This window comes from Chelonia mydas, chromosome 6, assembly GCF_015237465.2.
Source record: "Chelonia mydas isolate rCheMyd1 chromosome 6, rCheMyd1.pri.v2, whole genome shotgun sequence".
NCBI classification, from domain to species: Eukaryota; Metazoa; Chordata; order Testudines; family Cheloniidae; genus Chelonia; species Chelonia mydas.
This window is the reverse complement of record NC_051246.2, coordinates 60,482,871-60,496,993: the sequence shown is the minus strand read 5'-3', so window position 1 is coordinate 60,496,993 and position 14,123 is coordinate 60,482,871. Positions and strand designations below refer to the sequence as shown.

Genomic DNA, 14,123 nt, shown 5'->3' with positions numbered 1-14,123 from the left:
AAAATCCTGTCCAGTTTTGCATACAGGAACAATGTTAAAAAACTGACTAAAACTTAGATGTTGCTAACTAAGGTCCCAATCGTGCCAGTGAAATGCTTGTGCGTGCAAGGATCACTGTGCAGTTTGAAGGATTGGGGCCTAAAATTCCAGTAGTTTTACAGGTCCAGTAGGCATCTGATTTAAATAACTAGTTAAAATGTAAAGACAATAGTGCTTAAAATGATTTTGTCAGGATCCTGGGTGAGGGTAAGTGGGACTGGTGGCAGGAGTTTGGGATCTCAGAACTGAATACAGGGGTCAGAGCCAGTATGAAGGTCAAGAGTCAAATTCAGGGTCAGAACCAGACAGTCAGGAATTGGGCTGAGGCTTAGTTCCAGGTTTTGGGGTTCCAGGGGGTTGATCAGGAGTTGGAATCCAAGTTAGAGTGCCTCAGTGCGCAGCGCCCCGGCGGCAGCTGTAGGAGCGGCACCGCGGTTGGACTCTGACAGAGACCGCGGCACCGGCACTCCCCAGCACCGCAACCTACATCATCGGCCTGGCACTGCTCCCACTCTCCTGTCCAGAAGCGGCACTGGAAGCTGGAAAAGGCTAGCCCACCTCCGCAGAGACCAGCTTCCCTGGAACCACCTGTGGAGACGCGTCCCACAGGGGAGCACCTACAGCTTCGGCACCGTTGACTCCGGCCCTGAGGGCCAAGCTGTTGAGTCCGGTGCCCCTGGACTCCCCGACACGCAGCATGGTTGAGGTCCAGTTGCCATTCATCCCAGATATCTTTGCAGCTGCAAGGGATCTTATTGCCATGATGATATCGGCATCCCCTCAGCCTCAAGCCAAGGCGCCGGCGTCTGTCCGTGCAGCACCGTCCTGGGGCAAGTTGGCACCGTCGGTCGAGCCGTGGCACCGATCCCATTCTCGGCATCGTTCCTGCTCCCGTCGCTGCTTGCAGTCCTGACACCTCCTTTGCGGAGCTGGTCGTACTCGCAGCACCTCTCTGACTCCTGGCACCTCTCTGCCCACCGGTCCCCGTCAAGGAGCAGATCCCAGACCTGACGCTGCTCTTAACGCTGGTCATCATCTTGGCCCAGGTCCAGGTCCCGGTACCAGTCCAGGTCCCGGCACCGCTCCCCATTGTTGCGCCACCGCTCCCCATCACCTCGTCGACATGACTCAGCGCAGATCCGCTCGGCACCACCGTGGCCCTCACGTTCTTCCTCTTGTTCTTCAGGATCAGAGGCAGGGTTGCGTTTCTCGGAGTGCCGACGTTTGAACCACAGCCGCCTGGAGTCAGGGACTGGATATTGGCAGGCACAGGAGCAAGGTCCCGCTCAAGGGGCTGCTCAGTGGCCGTTCTGGACTCCCTGGGCATACCACCGGGCCCAGGGTGCTCCGTCTGGGGCTTCTCGATCAGCCCTGTCCGAGCCGCGAGTGCCAGAGGCTACTGCCAGTCGGCCTGCCCCGGGAGGCATGGAGACCATGACTGCTTCTCTGCCTGCTTCAGGACCTCCTCCAACACTGGTTCCTGGCCTGGGCACTGAGGTCATGGGCACAGGACAGCTGGGCCCAGCACCACAAGAGGCCCTAGGTGACCCTCTTTCGCCCTATGGCCGCTGCTGCCGCCTCCTCCTTACCCGACGAGGCAGTGGCAGGAACTCCAGACTCGGGTCCCCCTCTGATAAACCTCCGCCCCCACCAGGACCTCCTGCGCAGGGTGGCATGGAATATGAACCTGCAGGCGGAGGAGGTGGTAGAGGTGGAGGACCCTATGGTGGATATTCTGTCCGCCGAAGCTCCGTCAAGGGTGGCCCTACCTTTATTTGGACCATCCAAACCACCGCCAGAACAATCTGGCAAACTCATACATCCATTCCCCCCTCATGCTAAGGGAGTGGAGCGGAAATACTTTGTCCCCTCAAAAGGGTATGACTATCTGTTCACACACCTACAGCCCTGTTCACTTGTGGTGGTGTCAGTGAGCGAAAAAGAATGGCATGGCCAGCAGGCCCCAGGACCTAAATCAAAGGATGCCAAGTGCCTTGATTTATTTGGGTGCAAGGTTTATTCCTCGCGGGGGGACTTCAGCTCAGGATCGCTAATCAGCAGGTGCTGATTTTAACAATTTTAACTCCATACTGAAATTTAAGGATTTAGTACCTCCTAAGTCCAGAGAGGAGTTTGGGGCTTTGGTGGAAAAGGGCAAAATAGTGGCACGGACCTTGCTGCAGGCCTTGCTGGATGCTGCAGACTCCACCGCCCGTACTTTGTCCTCAGGGATCGCCATGAGGTGTATCTCCTGGCTGCAAGCCTCTGGCCTACCATCGAACTTCAGCAGACACTGCAGAATCTCCCATTTAATGGAGAGGGCCTGTTTTTGGAAAAGACAGATTCGAGGCTACAAAGCCTTAAAGACTCAAGGGCAATAATGAAGTCCCTGGGCACGCACAGACTGGCTACCCAGTGGAACTGCTTAAAGCCTCAGCAGTCACAAGAGTGCCTGTATCCTCCTCAGCCAAGGCAGGATTTCTGTAGGCGGTGGGGACATAATGGGGGGAGGAGGAAGCCCTCCAGCCCCCCATCAGGACAAGGCCAGGGCCCAACCAAGCCTTCGTCCTGCTCAAATCAGGCCTTTTGAAGGGACACCCAAGGACGATATACCGGACCTTGTTCAGGATCCTACCCCACCTTTCTTGAATCGTATATCCCGTTTCCACCATGCTTGGTCTCACGTAATCATGGACCACTGTGTCCTCTGCACGATGGAAGCGGGATACTCTCTCCAATTTTCTTCCTCCCACGCTCCTTCCCTGTCCCTCTTCAGGGACCCTTCTCACGAGCAACTTCTTATTCAGGAGGTTCAGACGCTCCTCACCATGGGGGCGATCAAGGAGGTTCCGAGGGAGCTAAGGGGTAGGGAGCTCTACTCCCAATATTTCCTAATCCCCAAGGCAAAGGGAGGCTTTGGCCCATTCTGGACCTGCTTGGACTCAACAAGTTCATGGTAAAGTTGAAGTTCCGCATGGTCTCCTTGGGCACCATTATACCTTCCCTGGATCCTGGTACGCTGCCCTTGACGTGAAGGACGCCTATTTCCACATAGAGATTCACCCGGCGCACAGACGCTTCCTCCACTTTGCTCAACCGTGAACACGATGAGTTCACGGCCCTTCCCTTCGGTGTCTCTCTGGCCCCCCCGAGTGTTCACCAAATGTATGGCAGTCGTGGTGGCCTTCCTTCGTCGACGGCGGGTGCAGGTATACCCTTACCTCAACGACTGGCTTATCTGGGGGCGCACCAGAGAACAGGTACAGTCCCATCTTCGCTTGGTCATGGTCACGTTTTGTCGGTTAGGCCTCCTTCTCAATGTGGCAAAGTTGACACTAGAACCGACCCAGAGAATAGAATTCATCGGGGCAGTTCTGGACTCCGTGCACGCTTGAGCCCTCTTGCCGGACGCTTGTTTCCAAACTATAGTGGGCCTCATCTGGAGCTTTCAGAGCTTCCCGACCACGTCAGCAAGGAAAGGAAAGGAAACTGTCAGTTCTTCTTCAAGAGCTGATCCCTGTGGGTGTTCACTGTGGGTGTGCACATGCTCTGTATGCTCAGGACCAGAAATTCTTCAATAGCTATGCCAGCTCATCTGAAGCTGTGCTTCCTAGTGCTTCCCTCTGAGGGCATAAACCCTGGTATGGACCGCCTGACCCCCATTTCTTTTTCGTCACCCATGGTTGGGGATGGAACCTCCTGTGTCAGTTTCTTTTCTTTGGTGTTCATTTTAGTTGAGTCTGTAAATACTATAAAAAGTATTCCTAGTTAGTTAGCAAAGTTTAGTGCTTGTTAGTTGGGGATGGGGTGGGGGTCTTCTCTTCTCCCTTTTTCTTCAGTGCATCAATTATGCACAAGTGCCAAAGCTTGCCTGGCATGCCCCTGGATTTTCCTAGTGATCATCTTCATGAAATTTGTGCTGCCTCAGGGAATCGCATGTCTCCCTCAAAGTGCAGTATCTGCCATGCCTTTTCTCCATGTATCAGACAAGCTTGAGATTTCAGGCTCCACAAGCACATTGTGGAGCTTTACACAAGGCCCTGTTAGGATCTGGGACCCCCTCCCATTCTGCATCCTCTCATCCGGAACCACCAGGCAGCACATTGCTGGTTTTTGGTACTGGTGGTTTTCAGTTCTCCCCCAAACACAAGAACTCCATGAAACAGAAACACAATACGGACCATGGCAAACTTTCCCACAAGAAGAGGGACAAATTCCTGCATAAGTCCTCCAAAAATATGCCTGCTTTGTCCCTTTCCCTAGCACTGCCAGAGATCTGTATCCCGGGATGAAAGCACTTGAAGCTTGTACAGCAAAGAAGACATTGATGGTACCAGGAGCTCACAGTGCCCAAATCTCCATATGGACAGACCATCAACAACTCCTGTGCCTCATATAGATAGGAGGGACTGTTCTCCCCTTCTCCAACACTACTGACCATGCGCAGACTTCAGTCTCTAAGACAGAATTGATGGCCCTGACAAAGCCCAGGACCCTGGACAGTTCACCTCAGGCAGGTCCTTGATATGCTTTCCTGGAGGATTTGGCTATCTATGCAAACCTGGAGTTCCTGATTTTCACAGAGTTGAAACTGTTGCAGGAGGTCCCTGCTCCATGAGTCTACCCAACATTTGCCGGTACCAAGGCTTAGCCAGGAACTGGAGGCTCAGTTTCTTTCCCACCTACTGCTCCTGCTTCTGATCAGATGGAACCAAATTCCATGATACCCCAACGATGAAACATGAGGCGGCCTCTTCATTGGACGAATATGATCTGGTACCGACCGGCTCTCCAGTTAGCTGATGGAGGATTAACAGTCCAGGCAGGGCTTCCAGATCAACTCTACCTCCCTGCCCTTGTTAACAGCAATTCTGGCCCAGGGACCAGTGGTGCCCACCATGGGAGCCACCTCTGTTCCACTATATCCATTGCATCAACCTTATTGGACCCCCTGGAATATACTTCTGGGCATCTGAATGTTAAGATCCTGAGTTCTGCACCCAGGAATGGTCACCACCAAGCAAAAGAAGCACAGTCTTCATGGCAGCAGTTGATGGAATACCAACAGTACCAGTAGTACTCTTTGTCCTTTCCAGATGAAACAGTATCATCAGCCTCTCCCTCTTCTCCAGACAATTTTAACCAGTACTAGGACCTTCTCTGAAGGATTGCAAACACTTTCTCCAAAGTTCTCTGGAGGAGGTCCAGGATTTAACTCTCAAGATCCTAGACATACTTCTACTTTAGATGGATCCATAAGCCGAACTCTCCCAATTAATGAGGCTATCACGGAACCTGCCAGAGTAGTCTGGCGTACGCCTGTGCCCTGCCCCAAGAGTGGACTGAGAAACATTGATTAAACTAGCTAGAGACATAAAGGGTAACAAGAAAACATTCTACAAATACATTAGAAGCAAGAGGAAAACCAAGGACCGGGTAAGCCCATTACTCATTTGGGTGGGGGGAGGAGAAACACAATAATGGAAAATGTGGAAACAGCAGAATTTTTTTTTGTTTAATTTTACACCAGAAAGGATAGTAGCAATTGGACATCTAACATAGTGAATGCCCGTGGAAAATGAGGTAGGATCTGAGGCTAAAAATAGGGAAAGAACAAGTTAAAAATTACTTAGACAAGTTAGATGTCTTCAAGATGTATTTCATCAAGTCCTGACAACCTAGAATACTCAAGGAGCTGACTGATGAGATATCGAGCCATTAGCAATTATCTTTGAAAAGTCCTGGATGACAGGAGAGATTCCAGAGGACTAGAAGAGGGGAAATATGGTGCCAATCTATAAAAAGGAGAACAAGGACAACCCAGGGAATTACAGACCAGTCAGCTTAACTTCAGTACCTGGAAAGATAATAGAGCAAATAATAAAGCAATCAATTTGCAAACACCTAGAAGATAATAAGGTGACAAGTAACAGTCAGCATGGATTTGTCAAGATTAAATTGTGTCAAATCCTGTCAATGCAAGCTCACAAGCCTGGTGGATAGGAGAGAAGCGGTAGACCTGGTATATCTTGACTTTAGTAAGGCTTTTGATTCTGTCTCGCATGACCTTCTCATGAACAAACTAGGGAAGTACAGCCTAGCTGGAGCTACTGTAAGGTGGGTGCATAACTGGTTGGCAAATTGTTCCCAGAGAGTAGCTGTCAGTGGTTCACAGTCAAGCTGGAAGGGTGTATCAAGTGGGGTCCTGCAGGGATCGGTCCTGGATTCTGTTCTGTTCAATATCTTCATAAATGATTTAGATAATGGCATAGAAAGTACACTTACAAATTTTGCAGATGATGCCAACCTGAGCGGGGTTGCAAGTGATTTTTTGGAGGATAGGATTAAAATTCAGAATGATGTGGACAAACTGGAGAAATGGTCTGAAGTAAATAGGATGAAATTCAATAAGAACAAATGCAAAGTACTCGACTTAGGAGGGAACAATCAGTTGCACACAAATAAAAAGGGAAATGACTGCATAGGAAGGAGTACTGTGGAAAGGGATCTGGGGATTATAGTGGATCATAAGCTAAATATGAGTCAGTGTAACACTGTTCCACAAAAAGCGAATATCATTCTGGGATGTATCAGCAGGAGTGTTGTAAGCAAGACATGAGAAGTAGTTCTTTCACTCTTTTCCATGCTGATAAGGTCTCAGCTGGAGTACTGTGTCCATTTCTGGGCACCACATTTTAGGAAAGATTGGAGAAAGTCCAGAGGAGAGCAACAAAAACGATTAAAGGTCTGGAAAACATGACCTATGAGGAAAGATTGAAAAAATTGGGTTTGTTTCTTCTGGAGAAGAAAAGACTGAGAGGGGATATAACTTATCAAGTAAGTTCATAAAAGATTGTTACAAAGCGGAGAGTGAAAAATTGTTCTCCTTAATATGTGAGGCTGGGACAAGAAGCAATGGGCTTAAATTGCAGTAGGGGCGGTTTAGGTTGGACATTAAGAAAAACTCCCTGTCACGGTGATTAAGCACTGAAACAAATTGCTTTGGGAGGTTGTGGAATCTCTGTCATTGGAGGTTTTAAAGAACAGGTTAGACAAATGTCAGAAATAGTATAGTTATTACATAGCCCTGCCTTGAGTGCAGGGGGCTGGACTAGATGACCTACTGAAGTCCCTTCCAGTCCTACACTTCTGATTCTGTGATGACATGTGATGTCCAGTTTGAGCAATGTACATGGCAGAGAGCCATTGCTGGCACATGATGACATATATCACATTGGTAGATGTGCAGGTGAAGGAGCCTCTGATAGTGTAGCTGATGTGATTAGGCCCTATGATGATGTCCCCTGAATAGATATGTGGACACAGTTGGCAATGGGCTTTGTTGCAAGGATGGGTTCCTGGGTTAGTGGTTCTGTTGTGTGGTGTGTGGTTGCTGGTGAGTATTTGCTTCAGGTTGGGGGGCTGTCTCCCAAGATCTGTGAGAGTGATGGGTCGTCCTTCAGGATAGGTTGTAGATCCTTGATGATGCGTTGGAGAGGTTTTAGTTGGGGGCTGAAGGTGATGGCTTGTGGCTTTCTGTTATTTTCTTTGTTGGGCCTGTCCTGTAGTAGGTGATTTCTGGGCACTCTCCTGGCTCTGTCAATCTGTTTCTTCACTTCAGCAGGTAGGTATTGTAGTTGTAAGAATGCTTGATAGAGATCTTGTAGGTGTTTGTGTCTGTCTGAGGGGTTGGAGCAAATGCGGTTGTATCGTAGAGCTTGGCTGTAGACGATGGATCGTGTGGTGTGGTCTGGATGAAAGCTGGAGGCATGTAGGTAGGAATAGCGGTCAGTAGGTTTCCGGTATAGGGTGGTGGTTATGTGACCATCGCTTATTAGCACCATAGTGTCCAGGAAGTGGATCTCTTGTGTGGACTAGTCCAGGCTGAGGTTGATGGTGGGATGGAAATTGTTGAAATCATGGTGGAATTCCTCAAGGGTGGCTTTTCCATGTGTCCAGAGGATGAAGATGTCATCAATATAGCGCAAGTAGAGTAGGTGCATTAGGGGACGAGAGGAAGCATTGTTCTAAGTCAGCCATAAAAATGTTGGCATACTGTGGGGCCATGCGGGTAACCATAGCAGTGCCGCTGATTTGAAGGTATACATTGTCCCCAAGTGTGAAATAGTTATGGGTGAGGACAAAGTCACAAAGTTCAGCCACCAGGTTTGCTGTGACATTATTGGGGATTCTGTTCCTGACGGTTTGCAGTCCATCTTTGTGTGGAATGTTGGTGTAAAGGGCTTCTACATCCATAGTGGCCAGGATGGTGTTTTCAGGAAGATCACTGATGGATTGTAGTTTCCTCAAGAAATCAGTGGTGTCTCGAAGATAGCTAGGAGTGCTGGTAGCGTAGGGCCTGAGGAGGGAGTCTAAATAGCCAGACAATCCTGCTGTCAGGGTGCCAATGCCTGAGATGATGGGGCGTCCAGGATTTCCAGGTTTATGGATCTTGGTAGATAGAATACCCCAGGTTGGAGTTCCAGGGGCATGTCTGTACGGGTTTGTTCTTGTGCTTTTTCAGGGAGTTTCTTGAGCAAATGGTGTAGTTTCTTTTGGCAACCCTCACTGGGATCAGAGGGTAATGGCATGTGGAAAGTGATTTTGGATCTTGTTCATATTCCGACCTATTCATGATGATGACAGCACCTCCTTTGTCAGCCTTTTTGGTTATGATGTCAGAGTTGTTTCTGAGGCTGTGGATGGCATTGTGTTCTACACAGCTGAGGTTATGGGGCAAGTGATGCTGCTTTTCCACAATTTCCGCCTGGGCATGTTGGCGGAAGCACTCTATGTAGAAGTCCAGTCTGTTGTTTCGACCTTCAGGAGGAGTCCACCCAGAATCCTTCTTTTTGTATTCTTGGTAGGAAGGTCTCTGTGGATTAGTATGTTGTTCAGAGGTGTGTTGGAAATATTCCTTGAGTCGGAGACGTCGAAAATAGGATTCTAGGTCACCACAGAACTGTATCATGTTCGTGGGGGTGGAGGGGCAGAAGGAGAGGCCCCGAGATAGGACAGATTCTTCCGCTGGGCTAGGAGTATAGTTGGATAGATTAACAATATTGCTGGGTGGGTTAAGGGAACCACTGTTGTGGCCTCTTATGGCATGTAGTAGTTTAGAGAGTTTAGTGTCCTTTTTCTTTTGTAGAGAAGCAAAGTGTGTGTTGTAAATGGCTGCTCTAGTTTTTGTAAAGTCCAGCCACGAGGAAGTTTGTGCTATACTCTTAGCTCTCTCTTTCAGACTTTCTAAGTGGATACCCTCTTGCATCTCCCTCTATGACATTATTAAAATCCCTCCTCCTCAAACTGTCAGGATCTGCAAGATCTAAAGTGATATCAGTTTCCTCACAGGGAATTGCCCCTCTTGGAGATTTGCGAAGGCACCACCTGGGGCTCTGCGCACATTTTCACCAGAGATTATGCACTGATCCAAACTTCAGCACATATGCCTCCTTTTGGCTCAGTGATTCCCCACTCGGGTTCGGGTACAGCATGCTTTCTCTCACCCTTGGAAGTCCCCCACAGTGAATACCCACAAGGGACAACCATTTGAAAAGAAAGAAAAGGCTACTTATCTTATAGTAACGGGAGTTCTTCAAGATGTGTGGTCCCTGTGAGTATTCACAACCTGCCCTCCTCCCCTGTAATTGGGTTATCCTGATTCGTGGTAGAGTCAAACTGGGGGGCAGTTGGTCTGTGCCACCGTTTATGCCCTTGGATGAAAGCATGAGGAGATGCATGGTGCAGGTGCAGACCAACGGATACTGCTATTGAAAGCACACAGTGCGGGCGCACCACACATCTTGAACATCAGTTATTGTAAGGTAAATCTTCCTTTGGGGTTCCTTTTCACTACTTCTGTCAAAAGTCTATACTGCATCCCCTGTGAAAGTAATAGGAGATTTGGGAGCCTCAAATCCTTGTAAATCTTGGGGATGGATAGTTCAAAAACATACTGGGTATTCCAGTGGGAGGCCCTGTGTCTGTTCACTGTGGCCCAAAGACAGCATGGCTCCTGCATTAGTCTTGATGCGAGAAAATCCTTTGCTGTTGGTTCCTGTGGATCCCTTTTTGGAACCTGGTCAGTGTTAGTTTATGAGGTGAATAGTATTGTAGAAAAAGCTGCATCTCTCGTTCAACCTTCTTTCACAGTGTGGAGCTTGGATTCCTGCAGAGCCAGTGTAGGTAGGAGTAATTGCCATTGGCACTCTCTTTTGGGGCTTTACCCCACTGCTTAGACCTATCTGCTTTTTGTCCTCTGCTCAGAAACAGATGGGAAGATATGATCCCCACCAGTACCCCACTGGTTCTGAAGTGTGGCTGAGTGCAACAGCACGAGAAGAGAAAATACAAAATTTTGTTTGAAGTACAACTGTTTGATAAATGTTGTTGGCTGAACTTGAACAAAACTCTTGTGTTCCTTTCAGACTGTTTGGGTGCTTACTAGCATTTCAGAACTGGCTAGACTATTAGGCAAATTGAGTCAACTCTGTATCAGATTCCCTATCTGTAAAATGGGGATAATGATACTTATGTTCTTTGTAAAGCACTTAAGAGATCCACAGATTAAATGCTATAAAAGGGCTGTCAAGTGATTAAAAAAATTAATTGCACTGTTAAACAATAGTAGAATATCATTTATTTAAATATTTTTGGATGTTTTCTACATTTTCAAATATATCTATTTCAATTACAAAACAGAATACAAAATGTACAGTGCTCACTTTATATTTTTTATTACAAATATTTGCACTGTAAAAAAAAAACAAAAGAAATAGTATATTTCAATTCACCTAATACAAGTACTGAAAGTTGAACTTACAAATGTAGAATTATGTACAAAAAATTACTGTGTTCAAAAGTAAAACTTTAGAGCCTACAAGTCCACTCAGTCCTACTTCAGCCAATCGCTCAGACAAACAAGTTTGGTTACAATTTGCAGGAGATAATGGTGCCTCTTTCTTGTTTACAACGTCACCTGAAAGTGAGAACAGAGGTTCGCATGGCACTTTTGTAGCTGGCGTTGCGAGATATTTACGTGCCAGATGAGCTAAAGATTCATATATCCCTTCATGCTTAAACCACCATTCCAGAGGACACGCATACATGCTGATAACAGAAAATGTGGCAATGGCAGAGGTGCTTAATGACTTCTTTGTTTCGGTTTTCACCAAGAAGGTTAGTGGCAATTGGACGTCTAAAGTAGTGAATGCCAGTGAAAATGAGGTAGGATCAGAGTCTAAAATAGGGAAAGAACAAGTCAAAAATTACTTAGACAAGTTAGATGTCTTCAGATCAGCACGGCCTGATGAAATGCATCCTAGAATACTCAAGGAGCTGACTGAGGAGACATCTGAGCCATTAGCAATTATCTTTGAAAAGTCATGGAAGATGGGAGACATTCAAGAAGACTGGAGAAGGCCAATCTATAAAAAGGGAAATAAGGACAACGTGGGGACCCAACAAGGGGGTCCCACAGGGATCGGTTCTGGGTCCAGTTCTATTCAAGATCTTCAGTGATTTAGATAATGGAATCGAGAGTACACTTATAAAGTTTGCAGTACCAACCTGGGAGGGGTTGTAAGTGCTTTGTAGGATAGGATTAAAATTCAAAATGATGTGGACAAACTGGAGAAATGGTCTGAAATAAATAGGGTAAAATTTAATAAGGACAAATGCAAAGTGCTCCACTTAGGAAGGAACAATCAGTTGCAAACATCCAAATGGGAAATGACTGCCTAGGAAGGATTGCTGTGGAAAGGGATCTGAGGGTCATAGTGGATCACAAGCTAAATATGAGTCAACAGTGTAACGCTGTTTCAAAAAAAGTAAACATCATTCTGGGATGTATTAGCAGCAGTATTGTAAGCAAGACACAAGAAGTAATTCTTCTGCTCTACTCCGCACTGATTAGGCCTCAACTGGAATATTGTGTCTGTTTCTGGGCGCCACATTTCAGGAAAGATGTGGACAAATTGGGGAAAGTCCAAAGAAAAGCAACAAAAATGATTAAAGGTCTAGGAAACGACCTATGAGGAAAGATTGAAAAAATTGGGTTTGTTTAGTCTGGAAAAGAGAAGACTGAGAGGGGACATAACCATTTTCAAGTACAGAAAAGGTTGTTACAAGGAGGATGTATCTGAGGATAGGACAAGAAGGAATGGGCTTAAAGTGCAACAAGGGTGGTTTAGGTTGGACATTAGGAAAAACTTCCTAACTGTCAGAGTGGTTAAGCACTGGAATAAGTTGCCTAGGGAGGTTGTGGAATCTCCATCATTAGGGATTTTTAAGAGCAGGTTGGACAAACACCTGTGAGGGATTGTCTAGATAATACTTAATCCTGCCTTGAGTGCCGAGGACTAGACTAGATGACCTCTTGAGGTCCCTTCCAGTTCTGTGATTCTATGATGACTGGTTCTGCTTGATACCGATCCAAAGCAGAGCGGACCAACGCATGTTTATTTTCATCATCTGAGTCAGATGCCACCAGCAGAAGGTTGATTTTCTTTTTTGGTGGTTCGGGTTCTGTAGTATCTGCATCTGAATGTTGCTCTTTTAAGACTTCTGAAAGCATTCTCCACACTTCGTCCCTTCCAGATTTTGGAATGTACTTCAGATTCTTAAACCTTGGGTCTAGTGCCATATCTGTCCTTAGAAATCTCACATTGGTACATTCTTTGCATTTTGTCAAATCTGCTGTTTAAAGTTTAAAGTGTTATTAAACTTTAAAATGCTGTTTAAAGTGTTATTAAAACGAACATGTGCTGGGTCATCATCCAGTACCGTTATAATATGAAATATATGGCAGAATGTGGGTAAAACAGAACAGGAGACATACAATACTGCTCCAAGCAGTTCAGTCACAAATTTAATTAACACTTTTATTTTTTTTAACAAGCATTATCAGCATGGAAAAATGTCCTTGGAATGGGGGCCGAAGCATGAAGGGGCATATGAGTGCTTAGCAGATCTGGCATGTAAATACCTTGCAACAGAGGCTACAAAAGTGCCATGTGAACACCTCTTCTCACTTTCTGGTGACATTGTAAATAAGAAGTGGGCAGCATTATCTCCTGTAAACATAAACAAACTTGTTTGTCTTAGCAATTGGCTGCACAAGAAGTAGGACTGAGTGGACCTGTAGGCGCCAAAGTTTTACATAACTCCCGTCAAAAACAAAACAATGCAACAAAAAAAATCTACATTTGTAAGTTTCTCTTTCATGATAAAGAGATTGCACTATAGTACGTGTATGAGGTGAACTGAAAAATACTATTTCTTTTATCATTTTGACAGTGCCAAATATTTGTAAAGTGAGCACTGTACACTTCGTATTCTGTGTTATAATAGAAATCAATATATTTGAAAATGTAGAAAAAAATCCAAAAATATTTAATAAATTTAAATTAGCATTCTATTGTTTAACAGTGAGATTAATCACGATTAATTTTTTTAATCACAGTTAATTTTTTTGAGTTAATCGCATGAGTTTACTGCGGTTAATTGGGAGCCCTCTATATATGTATTATTTTCATTACTAATAATGCAAAGCATTTATACTGTGTAGCATTTTATATGTATTTTTAATTGTACTTTTAAAAAAGAAGAATTGGGAACTGCTTCAGGGATCCTCATTCCATTTCTTTGAGGAAAAAATAATAGTGCTACTATCTGACCAATACAGCAGCTAGGATGGTTCAAGAGGAAAAAAGTGGCTGTTTTAAACTGCTTCCTGTGGGTCTGGCTGACCTTTTCAGAACTGGTTTGTGCCCTTAACCAGTTCTGGTTATTTTTTTTCTTCTCTTTATAAAACAAGCTGCTTAACACTCCCAGTTTCGCTTTGGCATTGAAAGGACTGTTGGACCAAAATCAGTTCTTTTTAAAGAGTAAGTGGGGTTGTGAGATGAGGGAAAGCGGGAGAAAGGTCCAGAGTTTAGTGAACTTAAGAGGAAGATGTTAATTTTCCTTGCTAGTTTCTCTTGCCCTGTGAGGTGAATGTTGGGCTTACCTAGAACTCCTTTTATATGGAATCTGATCCAAAGCCCTTTGAAATTTAAGGAGATGCTTAAAATCCCCCCCAAATT

General features: G+C 45.9%; 1 protein-coding gene across 17 annotated transcripts in view; it reads left to right on the top strand.

Annotated features, from left to right (window-relative positions):
* PHF21A (PHD finger protein 21A) overlaps positions 1-14,123 on the top strand; it is a 239,400-nt gene that overhangs the window by 52,514 nt on the left and 172,763 nt on the right. Inside the window, exon 1 of one of the 17 annotated variants that reach the window (XM_043549980.1) lies at positions 13,789-13,801. The exons of the other annotated variants lie outside the window; for them this stretch is intronic. The gene's annotated coding sequence lies outside the window, so the exon portion shown is untranslated. Of the gene's footprint in view, positions 1-13,788; positions 13,802-14,123 lie in introns of those variants that run through there. 17 annotated transcript variants of the gene reach the window in all.